The 27,112-nt window shown below is 35.5% G+C and overlaps 1 protein-coding gene across 2 annotated transcripts in view; it reads right to left on the reverse strand.

Moving 5' to 3' along the window:
• The window catches only part of LRMDA (leucine rich melanocyte differentiation associated), a 1,079,387-nt gene that overhangs the window by 38,449 nt on the left and 1,013,826 nt on the right, over positions 1–27,112 (reverse strand). The window lies entirely within an intron of this gene.

Here is a 27,112-nt window from a genome sequence, read left to right on the forward strand (position 1 = left end):
CCACCTCCCTTCTATTCCTCCCCACCCTTGTTATTGTCCATGTGTCCTTTATACTTGTTCCTGAAAACCCTTCCCCTTTTCCCCTGAGATTCCTTCCCCTCTCCCCTCTGGTCACTGTCAGCCTGTTCTCAATTTCAGGGTCTTTAATTGCATTTTACTTGTTTGTTTTGTTGATTAGGTTCATGTTAAAGGTGAGATCATTTGGTATTTGTCTTGTACCGCCTGGCTTATACCTATTTTTAAATATCCAAACATGTGATGTTTTACTAGTTAACATTACTAATTTCTAAATGCAAATTATATTGTAGTCAGACAACATGTGGTTGATGCCTAGTTTCTGAAATTTGTTAAAATCTGCTTTTATAGCTCATGGTGTGGTCAGTTTTTAAAGTATTCCCTGTATGCTGTAGAATAATGTGTGTTCTCTATGCACAGTTTCACATATGTCCATTAAAATTAGCCTAATTATATTAGTTTTCCATATCTTTACCATTTTTGTCTGTTATGACCTATCACAACTTGAGAAAAATGCTTTAAAATCTTTGACTATAATATAGATTTTTCTACTTCTTTCCTATCATATACATATTTGTTTTATATCTATTGTATTAGTTCATATTAGTATATACCGGTAGTTCATGAATTCTAAAACATACTTAGCATGAGTCCTTTGCATTATTTCAAACCTTTTTTTCCCGGATTATTTTTATTTTTTTCCCCAATACATGCTTTAGAAGTTTTTTTCACTTAATATATGGGTAGTAAATTCTTCCCATTTTGGCCATATCAATATTTCTTTATTTTGCACTAATTTTAGAAAGATAGTTTTACTTCTAACACAATACCAGGCTAATACTTATTTTCTATCAGTATTCTGAAAATATAATTACATTGCCTCATGGCTTTCATTTTAATACCGAGAAATTTGCCTTCTGCCTCACTCTAATTGTCATTTACTGTAGGGAATTTTTGTTTCTATCTAGCCACTTATAAAATCTTCCCATTGTCTTTGGTTCTCTACAGTTTTAATAATTTTGTTTAACTATGGCTTTTAAAAAATTATTCTGTTTGTTATACATGTCTTATATGTTTACATGTCTTTCATCATTTCAAAGAATTTTTGAAATTATCATTGCTTTAAGTGTTGTCTGTCACGTCTTGTTTCCATGCTCTTTTTCTGGAACTCTATTTGCTGGATGGAAAACGTCCTCATTCTAGTCTCCATGCCACTAACCTCTCACAGACTCTTCATCTCATTGCATTTCTGTGTAGTAGTCTGTATAATTTCTTTAGATGTATTCATTAATTTACTAATAATTCTCTGCAAGGATCTCATCTATTTAATGACTGTAGATTTAAAAAAATACAGAATTATATGTTTGTACTGAAGATTTATTTAGATAGTTTTCAAATCAGCTGAGTTTTCTTTATAGTCTCTAATTGCTTTCTCTGTTTTATTCCATTTTTATTTCTTTAATCATTTCATACAATTTTGTTTTATATTAAAATTGTAATAATTCCAATATCTAGTGCCCTTGAGAGTTTAACTTGTTTCTTTCAGTAACTCTTATTCTTATGTAAGCGTTCCTTGATTGGTAATTTCTGGTTGTATGCTCATATATTTGCTTTTTCTCAACCCATAAAAATCTTGACAGCTTAAATTGATGATGCTTTCTTCCAGAAAGGATCTGTTCTACAGACCTTAGAACATTTAATTAAACTTCAAGGGCCCAGACTAATAAAGGAGTTTTGGGTTCACATTCCCCATATTATGATGAGTACAAGGCTTTACCTCCATATTCCCATGTCTGGACTTGAAGTAAATGCTTGCTTCCTTCACTGACTTCAGCTCAATGATTATATTGATGTTTTTCCCTTCAGTGATTGCTCCTATTTCTAGCTGACCCAGAAATAAATGTATTGACAAAAATTATCTAGAAATAAGGTATCTTAAAGAGAATGGCTATTTGGGGTATCTCATCTGTCACACTATCTAGTATGCATTTACTATTGAAAAAAATTTAAACACTTAAGTGAGTAGGAATGATAGCACTAAACTCAAGGTAAATTTTACCTCAAAATAGTGGCATTTAACTAATACAAATTTCCAAATTTTTTGGTAGATATACAATTTGATTTCCCAGTTTATTGTCTAGATATTACCTTAAGGATTCAGAGATGCCATACACTTAAATGAAGGTGGCCTATGTAGTTGCAAGAACAAATTCTTTCATAGAACATTTTAAGATTATATTAAGTCCCCAATTTATAACCAAGGATAAAAATTCTATCACAAATATAGGAGCAGGAACAGTACATCACAGCATAGAATGCCTTACATCTCAGAGCTTATAGGGTGAATATTCAGTAGCTTGAGACATGTCCATTCAAGGTACTGGAAAACATCATTTCCCTATGCTCCTGACCTTTTATATTCAAAGCTTCTATACCTACTCTAGAAGAATGTGTTACAATACTATATTGTACTTCCATTTAAGAAGCTTTACAGACATAGGACTCTCCTGGTTCTTGAGCAGGTAGAGGGGGTAGTCAACTGTAGCTGAACATTAGCCATATCTCAATAGTTCTGGCTTTGTAGGAAGTCCATTTCTTCAGATTCCTATGAAGATGTGTGCATGAGAATGGTTACTACAACATTTTTGATAATGGTGTAATAAACTGTCTTGAATCCATTTTTTATATTTGATCACTGACGGCTTATGGGCTCCCATTCCTCCACTTTCCATTTTGCCCCATAACAGAGCAAGCTGATAGGAAGATCCAGGTGCTCCCTCCCTTGGCACCAGTGGGGAAGTTCAAGTCATTCAAACCTTGACCCACATGTGGAAACCTTCTCCCTGGCACCACTGTCAAACACAATAAAAACCAAGGTATTTGCCCCTTCACTGAAGCCAACTGGACAAGCCTGAATGTTTGTTCTGCTCTTCCAGACAGCCTCATAATACTAGTGATGAATATCTTCATACCCACCTGGTGTATGTGTGGTGTCATCAGTCTTGCTAATGGGATCCAATTTTGGAAGGTGGTGGTTGGTTCCACCCTCTGCTGAGCAACCACAAGACAATTTACTCTGTGAGCAGGGTGGTCTAAATGATAACTATCATCCCCTGAGGAACTTCCTTCACTTGCTTTTGGATTGCTGCCAGGCTTTGCTGCCTCATGTTCATTTCTGAAGCCTGCTGGCTAGCATGCACTTTGAGCTCCATTTGTTGAGTCTTGCCATGCCTCCCTTATAGATTTAACCAACTTACATCAAAGTTTCAATATTGGCAATTAGGTACATGAGCAGAGATTAGGGAACTCCTTGAAATAGCCTTAGGTCATGCATCTCAGCCTAGACCTATCTTTGTGCTTTAGAATAAATTTAATATCTCAATTCCAGCATAAGCTGTGACTCACGCTAGGTTCAAGGAAATAACTGTCACCCTGAGATCATTGATTGTGTCTCTCAACTAGGCATGGGCCCTGTTCTATAATCAGGGGAAAGACCAATATTGATACCTTGTGCAGTATATGAGCCCACTAAGTGCTGATTCTGTAAAGAACAGTCACTTCATTACGTGCTGAGGTCTATACTCCTAGGAATAGATCACTCACTAAGACACTTTGGGGCTTTAAATGTTTCTGGTGCTGCCTCTGCCTCTGACACAAAAACCAAACCTGATCCTCAGAGTTATAGGGAAGGTACACCCACCTACCACAGAGCATAGATCCTTATTTAAAAAATGGCCTTGAATGCTTTATCCCCACCCCTCCTAAAGGGTCAGGGGACATCCTCAACTCATCAGACAACTATAAAATTCCCTGATAAAGATTCTATATTTTATCACATTTAGAAATATGGTTTATTAACATAAACCCTACCTAAGTCAGTGTCCTACATTGAATAAAACAACAAATGCCATGGGAGAGGTCCTTAACTCTGATACTGAATTGGCACTCTCTAGAGGAAAAAAACACACACACATAAATATTAGCAGAGTAGAAAGAACTCCAAAGCATATTCAGGGATCATAAAAGATAAAGTGAGGGGCAGGGAGAACTGAAATGGAAGTTTGCTATTTGACACAATTAGAAATAAAAAAATATACTAAAAAATCAAAATAAAAAAGTAAAAAAGGTGTCAACTGACTCTTGTGACTTTAAAACATAGGTTCTAAATTAACTTTGACCTCTGCTAAGCTGCATAAATTATAAAATCTTTATGGTCTCAAGTGATACTGGGCTCAAATTACAGTTACACCTGGTGGTTCACTACATTTGAAAGTACTTCATACTCTTGGGGAGTTACCAAAGTAAAACAGAGGACATGCAGGTATCCTTTACCTTACCCACAGAAGTACTCACTGCTTTGTGTAAATTCCCCATGGTCTTTGCACCCGTTGCCCTGACATATCCCATAGTGGACATGGATTCTCTGACCCAACAAGTAATACTCTGAAATAAAACTAAATCTTTGATACTTAAAATCAGTTTGACAAAGCGGGAACTCAAGGTTCTCAAATAGGATTATACCCCTGGGTTAAAGTAGTTAATACAGCCTAATATAGATTAAAACAAGGTTTACAGAAATTAAGAACCATTATAAAAAGTATACTTAAAGGAGAAGGTCATGGTTTCTACCATATTCCCATTTAATAGTGATATTGAGCATTATTATTTTTTCTTTTCTTGCTCACGCTTTTGTTGTCATAGCTAAGACTTCACTAACCCAAGGTCATGAGAAACTTACTCCTGTGTTTTCTTCCAAGAGTTGTATAGTTTTAGGTCTAGAGCTATACCTAGAATAAATTACCTGTTTTGAGTAAATTTTGCATATAGTGTGAGAAAGACATCAAACATTATTCTTTTATATGTGGATAGCCTATTGTCCTAGCATCATTTGTTGAGGAGACTATTCTTTCCCCATTGAAATGTCTTGACAGTCTTGTTGAAAATCAATTGACCTTAAATAAAAGAGTTAATTTCTGGACTTTCCATTCTATTACATTGATCTATATGTTATTGTTATTCTAGTACTGTACTTTTTTCATTAATGTAGCTTTGTAGTATGTTTTGAAATTGGGAAGTGTGAGTCATAAAACTTTGTCTTTTAAAAAAATATTGTGTTATTTATTCTGGATCTCTTGCATTTCCTTATGAACTTTAACACCTGACTCCATTTCTACAAAAATCTCAGCTGGTGTTTTGATAAAGATTGTGCTTAATCTGCAGATCAACTTGGGGAGTTCTGCCATTTTCTTAACATTAAGTTTTACAATCCATGAACATAGGATGTCTTTCTATTTATTTAGCTCTTCTTTAATTTCTCAATAATTTTTTTAAGTTTTTGGAGAATGATTGTATTTCTTTTGTTAAATTTATTCCTAAGTAATATATACTTTGTATATACTATGATGAATTAAGTGTTTTTTAAATCAATACTTGACCACTGCTCACACATTTGTGGGAAAGCTGGAGTTTATGCTGAGTTCAGCTGGGTGGCTCTCCTTATGAAGACTTGCTAGTTGGCTGGAGAGGCACTGGTCTGTATTTTTCTTAACTTTATTTCTGATTTTTCATTGTAAATGTATAGAAATACAACTGATTTTTTGTATATTGATTGTACCTTGCAACATTGCTAAGACATTTAGTAGTTCTAGTGGATTTTTAGTGAATTCCTAAGGATATTTTAATATGTAAGATCATTTGACTCTATCATCTGACTGCTGGCTATCAACCCTATCCCACTTTCCCTCTTGCCCCACATCTGGTCAAGCCAATAAAAAGCTCAGTTACTCCTTCCCTTCCACTGGCAGGGAAGTCAAAACCCTACAAATCCTAGTTTGCACATAGGAACCCTTACTCTGGCCTACCCCAAACCACAATGAAAGCCAAAGCCACTTGCCTCTTCTTTATTTAAGCCAAGTAAACTAGCTTGGGTGCATCCTCTGCTCTTTCCCCAGAAAACCTCATACTCTAAGAAATAAATGTTTCCATACTTTCTTGGGACATGTGTGCCATCAAAGTCTTAATATCTGAACCAACTGAATTAAAGGGAATAATGATCTCGCTCTCTGTGGGGGAACCACAAAACATGGCAAAAAAGTGGAAACAATTCAAACATCTTACAACAGGGAGAAGGTTAAACACAGACTTTATAAATTACATTTTTAAAGTATTTAAAATATTAGAATATGCTCATGATATACTATTGTGAGAAAAAGATACAAAATAGATATGCCATATAAACTCAATTTTCATTTTAAATATGTGCCTTTATATACATATATATTTAGAAAAACAAGGGATGAAAACATGTAAGAAGTATTTATAATTGGGTAGTAGGATCACAAGTTTATTTTTATTCCTTATAATTTAATATATTTTTCAAAGTTTTTATGAAAAACATTCATTATTTATTTTATCACTAATAACAAATAAGAGCTAAAAATCCTACTAAGGAACCATAGCTTTAAAAACAGAGTTGGGGGCTCTATCACTTGACCTGGAGGTAGTATACAGGTCCAGTCCTAAGGCTTTATTCTGGGATACCTGTCTTTTATTAGTTTAATTAGATACTTGGATTTACTTAATTATAATTTCCATCAGTACTAAATTGTTCATCTAAAAAAATAAGCTTTGAAACAAGTTTTCTTCTATAAGGCATGTGGTTAGCATAACCTTTGTAAAATAAACACATTTAAATAACAACAACAACAAAAACCTCATGCAAAACCTTTTGGTTGGTTTTGGCATTTTAGGAGTGTTGAGTCACCTTCCTTAACATTTCTTTGTCTCAAGGGTTCATGTTCCAGCTATTATTCTGGGTCCTCTTCATTATGCAAATTCTACTCAGTGTTTTCTGATTTTGCTGTCTGTTTCCTAGGTCTCTCAGGAAATCTGCTGCAAGAGGTAGACAGTAAAATATAGATTCATTCCTATTTTATACTCATAGCAATATTTCAAACTTTCCAAGGCATAGAATACTCTTCATAAAGTGACTCTTGCTTTCTTTTCTAATGCTTCTTCACCTAGAACTCAGTTCTTTAACAATATCAAATAACCTTCAGCTCCCACACCTTCCACACTTTCACAACTCTATGCTCCAAAATACCTCTTCTGCATTGCATCCTGCTCCTTGTCTTCAGATCAAGTGTTCCTCATACCACCTTTCTAGATTCCTCTCCATCCAAGCAGCATCTCCAGTTGCCTCCTATGTGTCCTTATTGCATTAAAAAAAAAAAAAAAGCCTTTATGGTAGCACTGCACTGCAGTACCTTGGGTGGTGACATAATACTGAAATGCTTCCTTGGACCATCTGGCCACTGGTATTTCATTGATCTTCCTCCAGCCCTGTGGTTTTAACACCATTTTCCTGATTCCTGGAATTTTTGTGAAGTCGTGTTATTGAGCATTGGTAAGGGAGGCGGAGATAGATACCCACCCCTTTCCTGATTTATCAAGAATAGTTCCATTTGTATCTATTTGACAAGTTGGTCTTCAAAAAAGGAGACCATTGGAGGACAGAGATCAGTAGCTATTAAAACCTGAACTGAACAGTTTAATCCCAAAAAAGACTAGACAGATACAGAGCATGGGCTGTGAAAGGGCAGATGCTGTAAAGACATGGGAACAGAAGCTTCTCACAGATGGGACAGTGGCTGAAGCTCTGGCTAGGTGGAGAATCACCTCTGAGTCACAGGCTCTGGGAGACCTGACTCAACAGTGAGTCATCCATTTGTTTGACAGAATTTTAGAGCCTGAAGGAATTACAAAATTATCTAATCCATCTTCCTCACTGTACAAGTGAAGAATGTATCCCCAGAGAAATCAAGAGGCATGTTCGGGTTACATGGGCACACTACAGCTTTAAGGCCGTCCTAGGGGTAGAACTGGTTCATCTGGGTCCATCTGTGCTCTTTCTACTACACTCAGTCTACATGGAGGATCAGCCCTCTCTGTGATTATCTGGAAACAGCATTCCAGCTGAAGGATTCTAATCATCATCACTCATTTTCCTGCTGTTTGATAGGAAAGAAAATGATTTTAGCACTAACTTTCCTAAAAAAGAAAATATGCACAAATTTGTGTCTGAAACTTGTAAACATCAGAGGCCTTGGGACACTCAGCTTCTTTCCCAGCCTGGTTGGAGCATGCTGGTCCTCACCTTCAGCTCCAAGCTCTCTTTTCCATCACTGCTTAGCAGCTGAGCCATTCATTCATCTAGGGGTCTGAGCTTGAGACAATCCAGATTAAACCCACCCTATCCCCTCACCCCAACACACACATTTGACATCACTCATCTTGGCTTAAGCTTGTCTGCCTGTACCAGCAGTGACCTGAATGTTATGCCTGCCACAAGGCCAAAAGGGAACCATCCCAGAAATGAGATGACTCATGGAATTCTGCCTTCACAGAGGCAGCCTCAACATTTTCCAGTCAAACTGCCACTCTCAGATCTTTCCCACAGTGACCCTGAAATCCATCATTCAGCACCAGTAAGGAAGGAACAAACTGAACCTTGCTTTCCCAAATTAATCAAAGCTAGCATTTTGTAAGGGTTGCACTTATCATTCCACAATATATTTTGAGAAGTCCACTCCTTTGTTAGCCTGCACATCCAGCCCTCTGTGTTGCTTGGAAGTCCCCATATCAGCATGGTTTCAAGAAATGCTGGAAAATGATTAGAAACTGAGGCTGCAAGATGTTTTACAATGTGAATTAGTGTTCTCTGCCTCTTTTGCTTGAAACAGATCAACTCTCTTAAACCTTTATCACTCAAGCACGCAGTAGAAAATATGCTTCATATGATTGGTAATAGCTGCCTAAAAAGGATTCTGAAGTCCTGTTTAGACACAAAGAGGAAGTGACATAATAGATGAGTGATGTAGCATGGCCTGGGCTATGGGAAAATAACCAGCAAATTTCCTGCATAGTTTTCATTTCTGATATCTGTGCAGCAATGGGACTGAAGCTACAGGGGTAACAGGGGAGAGGATTACTCATTCTGTGGAGTCCTGAGGTAGGCTTCTAGTTCCCCCAGTAGATAACACTGGCCTGTCAATCCAACACATATCTGGCCTTGTTTATTCCACTCTGCCTCTCTCCACAACCTGTGACTAAAACCATCCTCTTGTTGTAATTTGAAAACATTCCATAATGAGGCATGAGTAGCTCTTAGTCTCCAGGAAAGATGGAATCCACTTTAAAATATACACTTCTCCTGAAGATAAGCTTTAGAAATAAAGATTCCAAAATGGCATATGTCTTTAGTTTACACCCAGCATATCAAAATTGATTATGAAGAAGATAATAAAGACTGTATAAGACTGTAAAGACTGTATAAGACTGATAATAAATGGATGTACAATAGAAGTAGAACCATGAGCCTTGTCCAGACCATGACTTGATTGTCAAAAAGTTCAGAGTCATGAAGTTTACAGTCAAGTTTCTCCCTCTGCTCCATGTCCTAACCCAGCCCTGCCACCAATTCAGCCAACCTCATCCATCTCAGGGTTCTCAAAAAGTGGTTTCCAGACCAACCACATCAGCATCATTTTTTGGTCCTACACTGAGTTTTCTAATTTCTGAAATCTTAGATTATACATCCCCCAAAATTCCAGCATTTGAACATTTTGAAATTTCATGCATTGTAGATCTATCTTCTCCATTACAAATTTTGATAGGGCAGGGGCCATATCTTTTAACTTTTTTAACTGCAAGTTTCTACTTTGATGCTGAGGGAAAAAGTAGGTATATATAAATACTAATGAGTGAATAACTTAACTCAGATTAATTAGTATTTGAGCACCCACAAATATGTTACCAGGGGTGTCCAGCCCACAGTGGGTGGGCTGTATGCAGCCCAGTATGGCTGTGAATGTAGCCCAACACAAAATCATAAATGTGCTTAAAACCTTTTTTTTTTTTGCTCATCAGTTTTTTTTCTGTGTTTGTGTGTTTAATGTGTGGCCCAAGATAACTCTTCTCCTTCTGGTGTGGCCCAGAGATGTCAAAAGGCTGGACACCCCTGTAAGCTAGACAATAACATGTGTCCTTGCATTTAGTCACCACAACAACCCTGAGAGGAAAATAGAATTAGATTCATTTTGAAGTTAAGGATATGAAGGCTCAGAGATACTGGACACATCCTTCAGTACAAGTGTGAAATTAAAATTATAGACATTTGAGCCCTGGCCAGTGTGGCTCAGTTAGTTGGAGCATCATAGACCAAATGGTTGCAGGTTCAATTCCCTGTCAGAACACATATCCAGGTTGAGGGTTAGATCCCTGGTCCTGAGCATACAGGAAAGCAACCAATTGATGCTTTTCTCTCTCTCTCTCTCTCTTTCTCAAAAAAGCAGTGAAAAAATGTCCTTGGTTGAGGATAAAAAATATACATAGACATTAGCGATAAGACACTGGATTCAAATAGCAGCTCCACCTCCTACAGCTATGTGACATTGAATGTGTTAATGTGAAACTTCACTTCTTTCATTGAAAAAATCAGAGCTCTTAATTGTACATAATTCAAAATAAATAAATAAATAAATAAATAAATAATATAGCACTGATAACAATGTACAGATCATGGCTTCTAAATATATTTGTCCAGTAAAAGTTATGTTTCCCTGGAGAAATGACTGACACCAGGGTTAGGGTGAGAAAACTATATGATAGCCTGGAATAGAAAATAAGGAACAGCACAATAAATAATGGGAGCACATAAAACATATGAGAGTCAAATTAAAAGGTCTCCAATTATGAAATCTTAAATAATTCATTAACAAAATATATAATGATAGTAATGGATGATAATCCATGTAATAAAATAAGATGCATGAGACCATAATAGAAAGCATAATACACTCTTCCTTACAGTAGGATTTCAACCAATAAATGTGCAAGGAATGATCTAAGTGGAAAGATCACCATTTTGCAAACACCATGGTAATAACTGTTGTAGGTAAGTGTCACCAATGGATTCTAAAATTGGTGAATGAGACTATGATGAGAACCAGGATACTTACATAGTTTCAAAGTATCTTCCCACAAGATGCTTATTAAATACAAAGGCAAAGTAGCAACTGTACAGTGGAGAAACCTGACAGATACTCCTTGACCCAAGTTATCACAGTTAATATTAAAGAAATGGGACAAATTGATATCATTTACCTCCTGATACAGTGCACTGAGAAAGACACAACATGCTATTCTTGTCAAATAAGTATTTCTCTAAAGAAATATCTAGAAAATCCAAATTGAGGACTATTCCATAAAATAACTGGTCAATACTCTTTAAAAATATCAGTCTTAGAAGACAAAGAATAAGAAACTATCCCAGATTAAAAGGAACTAAGCAGACATGACAGCTAAATACAATGTGTGATCCTGAGTTGAGTTCTATCCTAAAAAAAGAATATTAGTGCAACAAGGGGAGAAATTTAAATAGTGCCTTTAGATGAGATGATAGTATTGTATCAATGTTTAATAACTGTACAGTGGTTATATAAGATGTTAACACTTGGAAAATCTGGTATAATTCTTTGGACTATATTTTCAACTTTTTGTGAGTTTTAAATCAATTCAAAATGAAAGGTTAAAAAAAGTATACTGCCTGATACCTACCAAAACTAACAATTTAGAAAACCAAATGCCCATCAACTGACGAATAAACACTGTATATCTATGCAATGTAATATTATTAGACTATTAAAAGAGATGAAGTACTGACACACACTAAACATGGATGAACCTTAAAAACACCATGTTAAGGGAAAGAAACCTGTCACAAAATACCACATTTTATAATTTCATTCATATGAGATGCCCAGACCAGACAAATCTATAAAGACAGAAAGTAATAGAGTAGTTGACACAATGTGGGGGGGTACAAGAGAATGGAACATGATTGCTAATGGATAATGGGATTTATTTTGGGGGGTGAAAAAAGTTTTAAAATTAGATAAAAGTCCTAAAAGTCTGTAAATTATAGCCCTGTAAATATACTAAAAACTATTGAACTGTTAGACTTTAAATGTGTGTTTTATTGTATGTGATATCTCAATAAGGCTGTGTTTTTTTAAAGAAACAGTATCTGACACATGATAAATGCTCTATAAATGGGGCACATGATTACGATGATGACAACGATCTCCAGTACTATTATTGCCATCGTTGTTTTCTCTTAACTGAAGCTCATGGCCTTTACAGCATTAACTTGGAAGACTTCTCAATAGATGAGCAGACTGGTTAGATAATAATGACTGAGCTATTGTCTTTTTCTGTCCACTGGGACCCTCCCTCACTGATAACCCTCCATGTTGTCTCCATTTCTGTGATTCTGTTCCTGTTCTGGTTTGCTTAGTTTGTTTTGTTTGTTTGTTTGGCTTGGTTGTTGATAGTTGTGAGTTTGTTGTCATTTTACTGTTCATATTTTTTATCTTCCTTTTCTTAGATAAGTCCCTTTAACATTTCATATAATAAGGGCTGGGTGATGATGAGCTCCTTTCACTTGACCTTATCTGGGAAGCACTTTATCTGCCCTTCCATTCTAAATGATAGCTTTGTAGGATAGAGTAATCTTAGATGTAGGTCCTTGCCTTTCATGCCTTCAAATACTTCTTTTCAGCCCCTTCATGCCTGCAAAGTTTCTTTTGAGAAATCAGCTGATGATCTCATAGGAACTCTTTTGTAGGTAACTGTCTCCTTTTCTCTTGATGCTTTTATGATTCTCTCCTTATCTTTAATCTTGGGTAATATAATTATGATGTGCCCTGGTGTATGCTTCCTTAGGTCCAACTTCTTTGGGCTCTCTGAGCTTCCTGGACTTCCTGGAAGTCTATTTCCTTTGCCAGATTAGGGAAATTCTCCTTCTTTATTTTTTCAAATAAGTTTTCAATTTCTTGCTCTTCCTCTTCTCCTTGTGGCACCCCTATGATTCTGATGTTGGAACATTTAAAGTTGTCCTGGAGGTTCCTAAGCCTCATCTCACTTTTCAAATTCTTATTTCCTCATTCTGCTCTGGTTGAACATTTATTTCTTCCTACTGCTCCAAACCGTTGATTTGAGACCTGGTTTCCTTCCCTTCACTGTTGGTTCCCTGTACATTTTCCTTTATTTTACTTTGCATAGCCTTTACTTTTTCCTCTATTTTGTGATCATACTCAACCAATTCTGTGAGCATCCTGGTTACCAGTGTTTTGAACGGTGCATCTGATAGGTTGGCTATCTCTTCATCACTTAGTTGTATTTTTTCTGGAGCTTTGAACTGTTCTTTCATTTGGGCCAATTTTTTTTTTTTTGTCTCGGCATGCCTGTTACATAGTAAGAGGTGGAGCCTTAGGTATTCACCAGGGCAGGGTAACCCACCTCTATGTGTTGTGGCAGAGGGATCTGAGAGAGAACAATGCTGCTTGCTGAGCTCTCTGACAGCGTCTAGTCATTTCCTCTGCTACCCACAAGCAAGTTGGGCCCTTCTGGAGCTGATATCTGGGTGGGTGGATTTGTGTATGTTCTAGGACCCTATGGGTCTCTCCAAGGAACTCTCCTGTGAGGCTGGGAGTTTCTCCCACTGCCTCAACCCCCACAGGTGTTTTCAGTAAGAAGTTTTCAGGCTTTATTTCCCTGCACTGGTACCCTGGGTTGTACATTTTGTCTCAGTCCCACTTGTTCCTCCCAGTTTATCTGCATCCAAATGTGGGACCACTCTGTCTACCAGCCACCAGTTCACCTGCCCCCATCCTCTAGCCTCCACCTTGCTGTGAGTCCTCTCCAATCCCCAGCTGCCTGCCTCAGCCCCTCCTACCAATCTGGATGAATGTTTCTTCTTTAAAAAAAGAAGAAAACATTTTTTAAAAATTAAAAAAAATATTTAAAAACTTAAAAAAATTTTTTTATTGTTGTTCAAATACAGTTGTCTCCATTTTCCCCCCACCGCTCCCCCCACCCCATCCATCCATACCTCCCACCCTTGATCCTACCTCCCCCATTTGTTTTTAACTCCTTGGTTGTTGGACTTCCATGCAATTCAATTTTCTCTCAGTTCTGGTTGTTTTTATGTTTTTAAATCTGTTGTTGTCCTTTTGGTTGTGTGAGGAGACACAGTGTGTCTACCTATGCCTCCATCTTGGTCCGAAGTTCAGCTTTTGTAGCTTTCTTTTTATTTCTCTTCCTATTTACTAAATAATTAATTAAAGTATTTTTTTCACCTTTCAAAAGGTTGCATTACTGCATTACTGCTATGCATCCTTGTTCATCCGTCGATGCATCAGGTGAAAAGCTCTAGGTGTGCTTGCTGTAGGTGCAAATAATTGACTAAGATGACCAAAATTAGAGGTTTTACAGAAAGGGGCTGGGGAAAAATTCTATAGGACTTTGCATGGCAGGAAGAGGACACTTATTTGATATGCAGGTGGCACCTTGTACAGGGCCACATTTCATTCTTTGCAGTTGTAGACCATCCCATATCTTTGGAAGCATAAATGCTGAAGCCAGAGTAAACACCACCTTCTCTCAGGTCTAAGTGCAGCCTCAGAGAGCTGAGGGCTGCCATTAGTCTTGAGGAGCCTCCAAATGCAGTATTTGGATGGATTTATGATAGGCTTTTGAGGCTTGCTCATTTGCTGGTCACAACCCCAAGTCCTTGATTATTGTGAATGAAGCAAAGCCAAAGAAAACAATGCCGATGGCTGAGCACAGGCAGAGCTAGTCCTGTTGTGTCACAATCAGAACTCACAAACAATTGTTCTGATATATAAACCCATGAAGCAGGCTTTTCTGAAATTAATGAATGCCCATGGAGGCCTCCACAAGAGGAAGCTCTGGTATTCCAGGAGAGAACGGAGAGGGAGAAGGCCAAAAGGAATTGCTCTGTGAGGCTACATTCTTAACTAATTTGTTCCGAATATCCTCCAGTCATACATGTGAGAAATGACATGTGAGGGCAAAGGGCAACAGTTCAGAGATAAAACAAGTTGAAGGCATTTAAAGTACTTGCCAAGGAAAAGTGCTCATCTGATAAAAATTTAGACAGGAAGGACGCCAAAATCCAGGAGAGACACAACTGAGAGATGTGATGAGGTGATTGCTGCTCCAGCTGTCAGACTTGTCAATGGTATGGAGATGCCAGATTTTAACTCAAATGCAATGTCAGCCCAAAAGCTGCCTCTATTTCCCTGCATGGTTTTCATTAAGAAAGCACTAAGACTTGGTTCCAATTATAAATATACTATTTGGAGCCAGTTCAAGATGTAAATTTGTTGGTTGGTCTGTCTCTTCAGCAATTGGATTGAAGTAGGAGAAAGAGAATGTGATATGACACCTTCAACATCACCCTACTGGAATGGAATGAGTAGGGGCTTACTTGGTTAGAGTTGTAGGCATGTTGGAAGACAAGACATGAATGGCAGGATATGGATTGAACTGCCTTGAGAAAGGCAAAGTTTACCATATTCTTTTTCTTTAATTGGAAGGCAAATTTTATTGCTTTTTCAATTTTTAAATATATTTTATTGATTATGCTATTACAGTTGTCCCAATTTCCCCCCATTCTCCCCTTCCACCCAGTACCCCCTATTCCCTCTGGCATTCCCTTCCTTAGTTCATGTCCATGGGTCATGCATTTAAATTCTTTGGCTTCTCCATTTCCTATACTGTTCTTAGCATACCCCTTTCTATTCTGTATCTACCAATTGGTACTTCTTAACCCCTGTACCGTTTTCCCCATTTTCCTCCTTCCCCTCCCAATTGATAACCCTCCAAATGATCTCTGTATCTATGATTCTGTTTCTGTCTGCTTGTTTGCTTAGTTTGTTTTTTACATTCAGTTGTTGATAGTTGTGAATTCATTGCCATTTTAATGTTCATAGTCTTTGTCTTGTTTTTCTTAAATAAGCTCCTTTAACATTTCATAAAATAATGGCTTGGTGATGATGAACTCCTTTAGCTTTTTACCTTGTCTGGGAAGTACTTTATCTTCCCTTTCATTCTAAATGATAGCTTTGCTGGATAGAGTAATTTAGGTGTAGGTCCTTGCTTTCATCACTTTGAATACTTTTTGCCAGTCCCTTCTTACCTGTAAAGTTTCTTTTGAGAAATCAGCTGACTGTCTTATGGGAACTCCTTTGTGGGTAACTATCTGCTTTTCTCTTGCTGCTTTTAAGATTCTCTCTTTATCTTTAACCATCGGCATTTTAATTATGATGTGTGTTGGTGTGGTCCTCTTTAGGTCCAATTTGTTTGGACTCTGTGCTTCCTGGACTTGCATGTCTATTTCCTTCACCAAATTATGGAAATTTTCTTTCATTATTTTTTCAAGTAAGTTTTCAATTTCCTGCTCTTTCTCTTCTCCTTCCAGTGCCCCTATGATTTGAATGTTGGTACATTTGAAGTTGTCTCAGAAGTTCCTTAGTCTATCCTTTTTTTATTATTCTTTTTTCTTCTTGCTCTCTGATTGACATTTTTTTCTTATTTCCAGTTCATTGATTTGATTCACAGATTCATTCACTCCATCATTAGTTCCCTGTATTTTTTTATTTTTATAATTTTTCACTGTATTTTTTACTACTATTTAGTACCCTTATACTACCCGCCAACACACACACACAATCACCACACTGTTGTCCATATCCATGAGTCCTTTTTCCTTTATGGGGGCGGAAGGATTGAGCAAAATAAAATTGAATAAATTTTTTTTTTACTTCACTTAGTATGACCTTCATTTCTGCCTGAGTCTTTTTTTATGCCATTGAAATATGCAATGAGTACTTTGAGCTTCCTAATAGCCAGTGTTTTGAACTCTGCCTCTGACAGATTGCTTATCTCCATTTTGTTTAGTTCTTTTTCTAGAGTTTTGTTCTGTTCTTTCCTTTGGGCCATATTTCTTTGTCTCCTCATTTTGGCAGCCTCCCTGTGTTTGTTTCTATGTATTAGCTAGAGCTGCTTTGACTCCCTGTCTTAGTAGTGTGGCTTATTGGAGAAAAGCTCACTGGTTAGTTGAATGGGATGGTGCCTTAGATAATCACCAGGGTGGAGCAGCTAGTATGAATCAGGTTGACGGAGTCTCTGATATGCTGTCACTGGTCTGTGGTTCTGCGTGGGGGAGGGCATAGAAAGGGGACAATGCCACTGCCTTGCCTCTGGAGTTTTGTCTGGGAGGAAGCTGTCCCCTGGCATTCATCCTGATGCCAGACACTTCAGATTCTCCCTGTATGCCACTGGTGCCCTTTCAGCTGCTGTGCCATTGGTGGAACCCAGAGGGAGTGAGTCTGCATAAGTCTTAAGTATGTTGTGGGCCCTTTAAGAGGAGACTCCTGAGAATCCCACAGTTTCTTCTGCCACCCCAACCCCCTCTGGTTTTTACAGTCAGAAGTTATGGGGACTTATATTCCTGGCAGTGGATCCCTGGGCTTGGTGGTGTGGTATGGGGCTAGGATCCCTCATGCCTGAGGTATCCCTCCTGATTTTTATCCACCACATGTGGGTGTGGGACCACTTGTTCCACATCTCTGTATCTCTGCATCTCAGTGAGTCTCTGTGTCTCCAACCCTCCCATCTGTTTGGATGAATGTGACATTTTTAATTCCTTGGTTGTTAGACTTCCAACCAAGGGGAATTCTGGGTTATAGTTGTTTTGCATTTTAGTTGTAATTTTTGCTGCAGTTGTGCAATGAGGTGAGCTGTGTTTACCCATGCCTCCATCTTGACTGGAACCATATTAGTTCTTAAAGGTCCCAGCAGAAACCTATGGTATGAAAAGTGACAACTCTAAAATTTTTGAATGTCAAACCAGATCAGGATTCCATGTTATCATAAATGTTGGCCATAAATATAGGCCGAGGTGCATGTTTAATATGAGACTATATGCAGCATTGTATTCCACCTGCTTGCTTAAAATATACAAGATAAACATATAAGGAGAAAGGTTGAACATTTTTTTAAAGGAAAGAAAAAGACTAGGACCAGGGGAGTGCATCTCCCATAAAAGGGATGTCAAGGAACTGGGTGAAGAAAGAGAAGACACTTTAAAGCTACTAATACAATTCTTGTTATTAAATGCTTATTTGTTTTCCTTTAAAGAATTATTCTGTCCATACAATGTACAAAACTGACCGTAATACTCCCTTTCTCTTTGTTATGCCTGCCAATCCAGCACTCTCTCTAATTTCTACTTAGCAGAGTAACCCAGGCCTTTTTAAACATCAACTTTTTAGCCAGTCATGCAGATTCTCCTGGGTGTGACAAATACCCATATTTTGATCCCAGATGAAAGGTCACAAAGGAAGCATTAGGGTCAGGAAATTCAGGTAATATTAACAAGTTCATTTCAAAGATGGCTTGCTTTGTGTCTCTTTTGCTTACAAGCACATAGCAGAGTTTGATATATAATCAATAGCTTGAAAGAGATGTTGGGTCAAAAGATGGTTTTCTGAGACTCAATCCACCTAAGACAGACCAGATTTTTCCTTCACCAGATGAAACAACTAAAGCACTGGATAGAATATATGAAGGCAGAATTTCCAATCATTTAGATGTATTGTAGAAAATACATCTGAAATGTATTTTCTGGAGACAACTCAAGTCACACTATAGGAAATAGAAACCCAGGTGGAGCCCAGAGTCTCTCTGATACAGGAGGCAGAGGTGGGAGCAAGAGGAGGGCAAGGTGGATAGAGTGCAAAGGGCAGAGGAGAGAGCTGCACCACAAGAACCCCAGAAGACTGCAGAGAATCTGCTCAAGTCTTTGGATGATCAGGGCATGTATATAACGCAAGTACATGAGTCTGGGAAGAGAACTACCTGAAAGGAGCACAGGGAACAATCACCAGACATTACACTGATCTGTGAACAATTTCTGTTCTAATGAGAATGGAAAATCTAGGAAATCATGGAGCTTTGGGTAGAATACCCAGAAGGATATAGGCTCAGCAGTAGGGTAAAATTATCCCTGGATTAAGATTGATTTTGTCCCAGCTAACAAAGCTTAAAAGTAAGTTCATCAATAGGTGAATAATTATGTAAGGTATGATATATACATGATTATTATTCAGCAATAAAAATCTTACCATTTGCAACAACATGGATGGGCCTAAATGGTATTATGTTAAGTGAAATAAGTCAGACAGAGAAAGACAAATACCACATAATTTCACTTATATGTGAAACTAAAACAAATGAATAAGCAAAACAAAACAGAAACAGACCCATAGATAAAGAAAACAAACTGATAGTTGCCAGAGGGGAAATGAGGGGAGGGATGGGAATAAGAAAAAATTAAGAAATAAAGGTGAAACAAAAACCTGAGCAGAGAACAAGAAACTTTCAAAAAAGGCCTAAAAGAAAAAAGAAAAGAAAATTTCATTTTCTGGACCATAACTGTTTATAAAATGCAGGAATGGTGATAAAATGCCAGTATATGTACCATGATGAAATGTAATAAAATCTAAGAATCATTTATATACACTTGTATTAAGTTCTGTGAATTATATGTTTTCTTTTTTATGTTTATATTGTTTCAATAATTACTACCTAACTTAAATATATGAATTATATAAGGGTTGCAATCTAATTTCTTAAAAAAATAGCAAGTCAAGAAAAAAGAAATTAAAGGCATACACATCAGTAAAGAAGAAATAAAACCATTTTTATTTGCAGAGAACTTGGCTGTCTATATAGAAAACCCCAGGGAATCTACAAAATAACTCCTAGAACTATTAAATGAATTCAGTAAGATGTTAGGATACAAGATTAGCACACAAAAATCAATTGCATTTTCTATATACTTAAAGTGGATAAGTAAATGAAATAAATAATGCAATATCATTTACAAATTGCTAAAAAAATATCAAACTCTTAGTTATAAATCTAATAAAGCAGGTATAGGATCTTTATAATGAAAATTAGAAAGTGTCAGAAAAAATAATTTTTAAAAGACCTAAGCACTTGGAGAGGTATATCATGTTCATGGATTTGAAAACTCATCATAGTAGATATCAGTTCTTCCTAAATTGATCTATAGGTTTCATGAAATGCCTATTAAAATCTAAATACATTTTTTATAGGCATAGACAAGCCTATTCTAATATTTATATGGAAAGGTAAAGGAGCTAGAATAGCCAAAACAACTTTGAAATGAATAAAATGGGGGAAATCATTCTTTTGAATGTTAAGGTTTATTATATAGTGTATTAATTAAGATAGTACCTCAGAGATATTGTGGGTTTGGTTCCAGACTATTGCAACAAAGCGACTATCACAATAAAGTGAGTACCACTATAAAGCAGGTGGGAATTTTTTTGCTGAGGGAGAGTCTTGCCTTTAAGTTGTAAAAACACAACATCTGTGAGGTGCAATAAAGTGAAGTGCAGTGAGACAAGGTGTGCCTATACTGGTGAAGAGATAGATTGATCATTGGAACAGTATAGAGAACCCAGAAAAAGATCCATACAAATATGATCAATTAATTTTGACAAACAAGCAAAACAATTCAATAGAGGAAGAAGAGTATTTACAATAAATCCTAAATGGTGCTGGGAACAACTGGACCTTCATTAGCCAATGCTCCCCAAAAAAGAACTTCAATCTAACCTAAATCTCATACTTTATTTAACACAGAGATCATCAATTTAAATGTAAAACATAAAAACTTAAAACTTCCACAAAAGATCTTTGGAATCAAGAGCTAGGCAAGACTTCTTACAGTTAAGACAAAAGAAAAATTCATAAGAAAAAAATGGACATCTTGGAACTTATTAAAATTAAAAATATTTATAAAATGAAAGGTGTTTATTAAAAGATGCAGAGAAAAAGTGTATTTTTCAGCAAAAAATTGAATTAAATTAGAAGTCAATAATAGTTACCTGTAACCCCCCCAAACTTTGAAACAAAATATTAAGTAAGGTTATAATGTAAAAAAAAAGTCAATATTGAAATTAGAAAGTATTTAAAACTAATTAAAAATTAAACCACAAAATTTTGGGGATACAACTGAGGCATAACTTAGAGCAAATTTTATAGCACTAAAAGCAATGTTAGAAAAAAGTTTCAAGTCAATGACATCAACTTCTACAAACTTTAAAAAAGAGTAAATTAAACACAAACTAAGCAGTGAGAAGTAATAATAAAATAAAAATAAATATCAACAAAATTGAGGAAAAAAACAAAAAAAACAAAACAAAGATTGCCTTGGAAATGATCAATAAAACCATATGCCTAGTCAGACTTAATTATAAAAAAATCATAGATTAGTCAGAAAAATATGATAGAAAGCAAATTACCAACATCAGGAATGAAAGGAGTACCATCAATATTTGATTCTACAAAAATTAAAAAGATAATAAAGGAATTTTGTGAACAATTTTATTTCAATAATTTTGACAACAGATGAAGTGGAGAAATTCCTTGAAAGATACAAAATAAGTCTATCCAAAAAAGAAATGTAAAGTCTGAATAAGAAGGGAGCTCCCAAAATGGAATTATCTTCTGTTGGGCGGGCCCTTGTAGCACAGGCTTCCCATTAGATGAGTGTTCTAAGAACGTATCTGTATCAGTGTGCCAGTGAGAATTTGAAGACTCTTTCAGTGTGTTTGCCCATTTTATGATGGGTGATTTATGAGCACACCTGCCCACACACAGTACTGAGAATTCAGCAGTTTTAAACAAAAAGCCATGCCCTTTCCCTCCCTATTTACCCAATATCTCCCTGAGTGACTCTTTTTTTTTTGTTTCCCTGGATGAAAAAAGTCCCCAAAGGGAAACGTTTTGCGGATGAGGAAGAGGTGAAATTAAAAACTGCAGAAGCACTCAAAATCAATGTGTTCAAAAACTGTTTTGAGCAGTGGAAAAACATCTTGATAGGTGTATTGCATCAAATGGAGAGTGCTTTGAAGCTTGAACACTTAAGAACAAACACACAATTTTTTAATAAATAAATTCCGCTTTTTGGGTCCCCCTTGTATATATTAAATAAAAATTAATTTTTAGTTAAAACCCTTCCTAAGATCAGGAACAAAGGATGGCTACTTTAATCAGTACTAGTTAGCATTTTACTGAATGTTCTAACCAGCATAATAAAGGAAAAAAAACAAAAAAAGGCAATCATATTGGAAAGGAATAAATAGGATGACTATTATTTGCTAAAGACATGATCATATAGAAAATCGCACAGAATGTAGAACTATAGCTATTGAAACAAAAAGGTTTTTAAAAATAGGTAGCAGGATTCAAGATTGATACAGAAATATTACTTGAATTTACATATAAAAGCAACAAATAATCAGAAATTGAAAGTTTAATTCAATTTCTGCTAAGAGATCAACCTATAAACTAAAACCTACAAAGCATTGCTGAGGATAATTAAATAATACCTGAATAAATAAGAAATATTCTATGTAAGTAAATTGGAAGGATGAATATCATTAATATTTCAATGATATTCAAGTTGATCTATAGGCTTAAGAGGACTCCAATAAAAATACCAAGAGAATTTTCTTTTATGAACTCACAAATTAATTCTAAAGTTTATACATAACTTTTTTAAAATAGCTAGAACTTTGGAAAACTTAGTCTACCTGATTTATATTTAAGACTTAATGTAATATAAAGCTACAGAAATCAAGACTGTGTAGTATTGATATCAAGATAGACAAATAGATCAATGAAACAAAACAGAACGTCCAGAAATATACCCACATGTATTTGATTTATTTTTTTATAAAAATGTCAAGGCAATTCAATGAACAAAGAATCATATCTTAAACAGATGATGATGGTGCTGGAACAATCAGCTAGTCATGAACAAAAAAAAAATATTATCTCACAGTTGATACAAAAATTAACTGGAAAGAGATCATAAATATAAATGCAAGAACTAATACTATAAAACCTCTAGGAAAAGAAACTGTAAAATTTCTATTAACCTTGGGTTTGGCAGAAATGTCTTAAATATGACTCCGAAGGCAAAAACTGTAACAGAGAAAATCAATAAATTAGACTTTTTTAAGGTTATACACTTTTATTCTTCAAAAGACACTGTTATGAAATTTTAGAAAAATAATCAACTACAGCCTTACAGAAAATATTTGCCAAACATATATCTAATAAAGGACTTAATGTCCAGAGTATACAGGATACCCTTAAAACTCATTAATGGAAATACAACCCAACCAAAAAAAATAGGGAAATGATGTAAAACAGACCTTTCACTAAAGTAGATTATGTGAGTGGCAAATAAGCACATGAAAAGAGAACTCAACATCATTTGCCACTAGAAAAATATAAATTAAAGCCACAGTGAAAAGCCATTACTTTTAAAATGGCTATGATTAAAAGATTGACTATACTAAGTATTGGTAAGGATTTGAAGCAACTGGAAAAATAGAATGATACAATGCCTTTGGAAAATAGGTTAGCAGTTTATTTAAAAGTTAAGCATACCTTTGTCATATAAAAGCATTCATCCAAAAGTGTGTATAACTACCTTATTTGAAATCAAGTTAAAATTGAACTGATTAAATGTTTATTTGATGTAAATCAATAAATAAATTATTGCATATCTGTAGAATAGAATATTAGTCAGCAATAACCATTTAAAATAAACTATTAATATATGTACCATAATTGGATCTAAAAAATAATTATTTATTTTTTCAAACTAAACAAAAAAGTTTATTTAGAAAATCAGAGTGGTAGGAGTGAGCTGTAGAAGAAGTGGGCTCAGGAAACACTTCCCCTTCTTTGTAGGGAAAAAGAAGGGCTCTTGGAGTTTAGGAGAAAGAGAGGGAATGAAAACATGCCTGAAGGAAGGGGATAGAGAATGATGCTGGTGTGCTACCTTCCTTTTTCACTTTCTAGTTTTCTTGCTTTCAAGTTTCCTTGCTTTCACTTTCTATTTGGGTCCTCTGTCCTACTGGCTTTTATTTTATTTTATTATTTTATTCTCTTTCTTATAATTGTTATTGAGGTATAATTAACATTAGTTTCAGGTATACAGCATAATGATTCAATATTTGTATATATTACAAAATTATCATCACAGTAAGTCTAGTTAAATATCCATTACCTCATTTTGTTTTTTTCCACCACTTCCTCCAACTCCAGCCATTCCCACCACCCACCATCAATCCTACCCACCTTTGGCCTTCTCCCTGTGTCCTTTATACATGTTCTTGATGAATTATGCTGAGTGAAGAAGCCAGACCAAAAACAGCACATACTGTATGATTTAATTTATATAACATTAAGAAAATATGAAATGATAGATATTGGAAGAAATTAGATTATAAATTGCTTAAAAACAGAAGCAAGAGATTTCTAAGGGGTGCAAGGAAAATTTGGGGATGATGGACATGCTCAGCATCTTGATTGTGGTGAAAGTTTCATGGGTATATACATATGTCAGATTTTATTGAACTGTATATTGCAGATCTATGCAGTATACTGGATTTCAACAACATTTTTTTAAATCTGTAGAAAAGAGAAATTTGTCTTCTAGTGTCAGGAATTTTTAATGAAGCCCCATGGAGATCATCAAAACTAAGTAAAAGTTTAGAAACTAGGACCTGATGTTAGTTTTTCTATAGCATTTTTTAATCCAGATCACTTGGTGTAAGGAAAGGTTACTCATGTAATTTGAGCACCTACTTTTTCTAGACCTTTCATGTATGGTATCATTGTTATCTGATACATCCTACTAGATAATTTCCTTATTTTAGAAAGGAGGAAACTGATGGCTAGAAAAGTTAAGTTACCATGAATGTGGTAACCATGAACAGAATAAGAGCATAGAGTCTGGAGCACAGTTTTGAAGCCCAACTCTATCTCTTAGTAGCCAGGCAATCTTGGGAAATTGCTTAAACCCTCTATGTATTAGTTTCCTCATCTGAAAAGGTAGGTTTTTACATTGCCTACTTTATAGGGTTGCGGCATATAGAAAGAGTTTGACAAATTATTACTTTACTTGTTATTTTTCCCCATTTCTTATTTCCATAACAGATTGTAAATTATTAGAAGATGTCTCTTAAACACACCCTACCTCAACCATAATAGGTTCTGAAGAGCTCCATAATAGGTTCATGAAGACATGCCAGAAGTATCTTAAATCCCCACACTCAAATCCATTCTCAATATACCTCCTAGAGCAGACTTTGGTATTCTCTCAACTAGTAGGATCATTCTCACATGAATCAAAAATCCTTCCTCTGAGACACTTTTTAATGCATTTCCTCTTCATTCTTCAGAGAAAATCAGTTCCCAAATGCCCTCAGTATTATCACTAAAATCTCTCTTTCATTTCCCCTTTATTTTCTATTGACCTGACTATAAGCCCCCAGTATCTTACAATATTACAATATTTGTAAGTACAATATTACAATATTATAATCATTATAATATAATGCTTACAGTTATAGGCTTACAATATTATAATAATTTAATCATCCTTCTGGACTTTGATGTCTCACTGATCCACTACCACCTATAATAACATCTTAAAGCTTTAGTATGCATAGAAATACAGATGCAAATCTAGAGATCAAGATTAAGAGGCAATGCTATGGCCTTGAAGTATACACATTTAACATCCTTCACAGGGGGACATGATGCAGCTGGACCATAAACCATATTCTGATAATAACTGTCTTATATGTAATCATAGCTTTAGGAAGAAAATTTCCATGTTAGTAAGAATAAATTTCCCTTTATTCAGATATCTAACTTCAAAGTCTTAGCTGTCCTTTGCTGGTGCCCAAGAAAGAATCCTAGGGCTGAACATATCAGGGCTATTCACCTGGAATTGAACACAGGGTCAGAGATGTGTCCTGTAGAGTTAAAAAAAAGTGTGTCATAGAATAAAACATCAACAAGTTTTTACTCTCTGGTTTTAATATCATTTAATATAATAGAGTTATTAAAAGGGGAGGATAACAAGAAGTCCTCATGATACATATTAATATATTAAATTTCCCATTTTTGTATCTTGATGGACCCCAGAAGTTAAGACTAGTAAGCTATAGGTAAGCATTTCTAAATTTTAAAGTGCTCCAGATATATAAATTAAAATATCTCCAATAACCTTTCTAAATGCTTCATTTCTAATTTCATCCCTATTATTCCTACCATTAAGTCACTACCCTGGTGATAGAACTTCTTGTTCTTCAACTCACATGAATTGTCTATAACCTACTTTTTGAACTTTTTGATAAATTATTTTTCACTATGTTCTGCTATGTAAGTTGAAGTTCTCTTTAAGAGGACAATTCTATGTTGAGTTAAAGAAGCCTCAAAATACCATAACTCACACATATAGGATATCCACAGGCTGTTTAAACCCAATGCAAGTCATTTCCATTGAAGAAGAAATCTGTTAAACCATTAAATCAGTTGTCTTTCTTTTTTCATCTGGACAAGATAAAACTGACTAAAGAGTGCCAAAGCAATGTTTGGAGAGACTAATGAATCTAGAAGTCGCCCTTAATTCACAAATTATATTTCTGGCTTTGTCACTAACGTCTATCAATTATGTGACATTAGTTATATATTAAACCCACCTAAGAACTCAGTTTCAACATCTGTAAAATGCATGGGTTGGCATGGGAATCCTTTGAAGTTTCTTCCAGCTCTAACATTGCATGACTCTAGAAATTATTGATTTTTTTCACTTTCCAATTCAGTATTTTTTGTCTCATGTAGAGTATTAAATACCCAACTTAGATATACAATAAATCTTAGTGCAGCATGAAAATAACACCACTGTATGGTTTTATAATAATATAAGTATATAACAGTATTATATACAAATGGCTTCCTACACTAATTCTTCTAGTAATACCTAATATATTGGGGGGAAAGTCAACAACAAAAAAAAGAGCTACACATGAATTTCAGACTTCATCTAATGGCACTTGAGAAGTCAAAAAAAGATCTCAATCTCTGAGATTGTTTCCTCATCTATAAAATTAGGATAATCATAAGCAACCTAAAGAATTTATGGGAAATCTAGATGTAATAATGTAAGTAAAATGATTAGCTTAGAACTGCATGGTTCATCAGAAATTTTCTAATTACAAGGAGGCTACTGAACTGGCAGTTTCTTAAAGACTCTCCTAATACCAAA

This window comes from Phyllostomus discolor, chromosome 5 (genome assembly GCF_004126475.2).
Source record: "Phyllostomus discolor isolate MPI-MPIP mPhyDis1 chromosome 5, mPhyDis1.pri.v3, whole genome shotgun sequence".
Lineage (NCBI taxonomy): Eukaryota > Metazoa > Chordata > Mammalia > Chiroptera > Phyllostomidae > Phyllostomus > Phyllostomus discolor.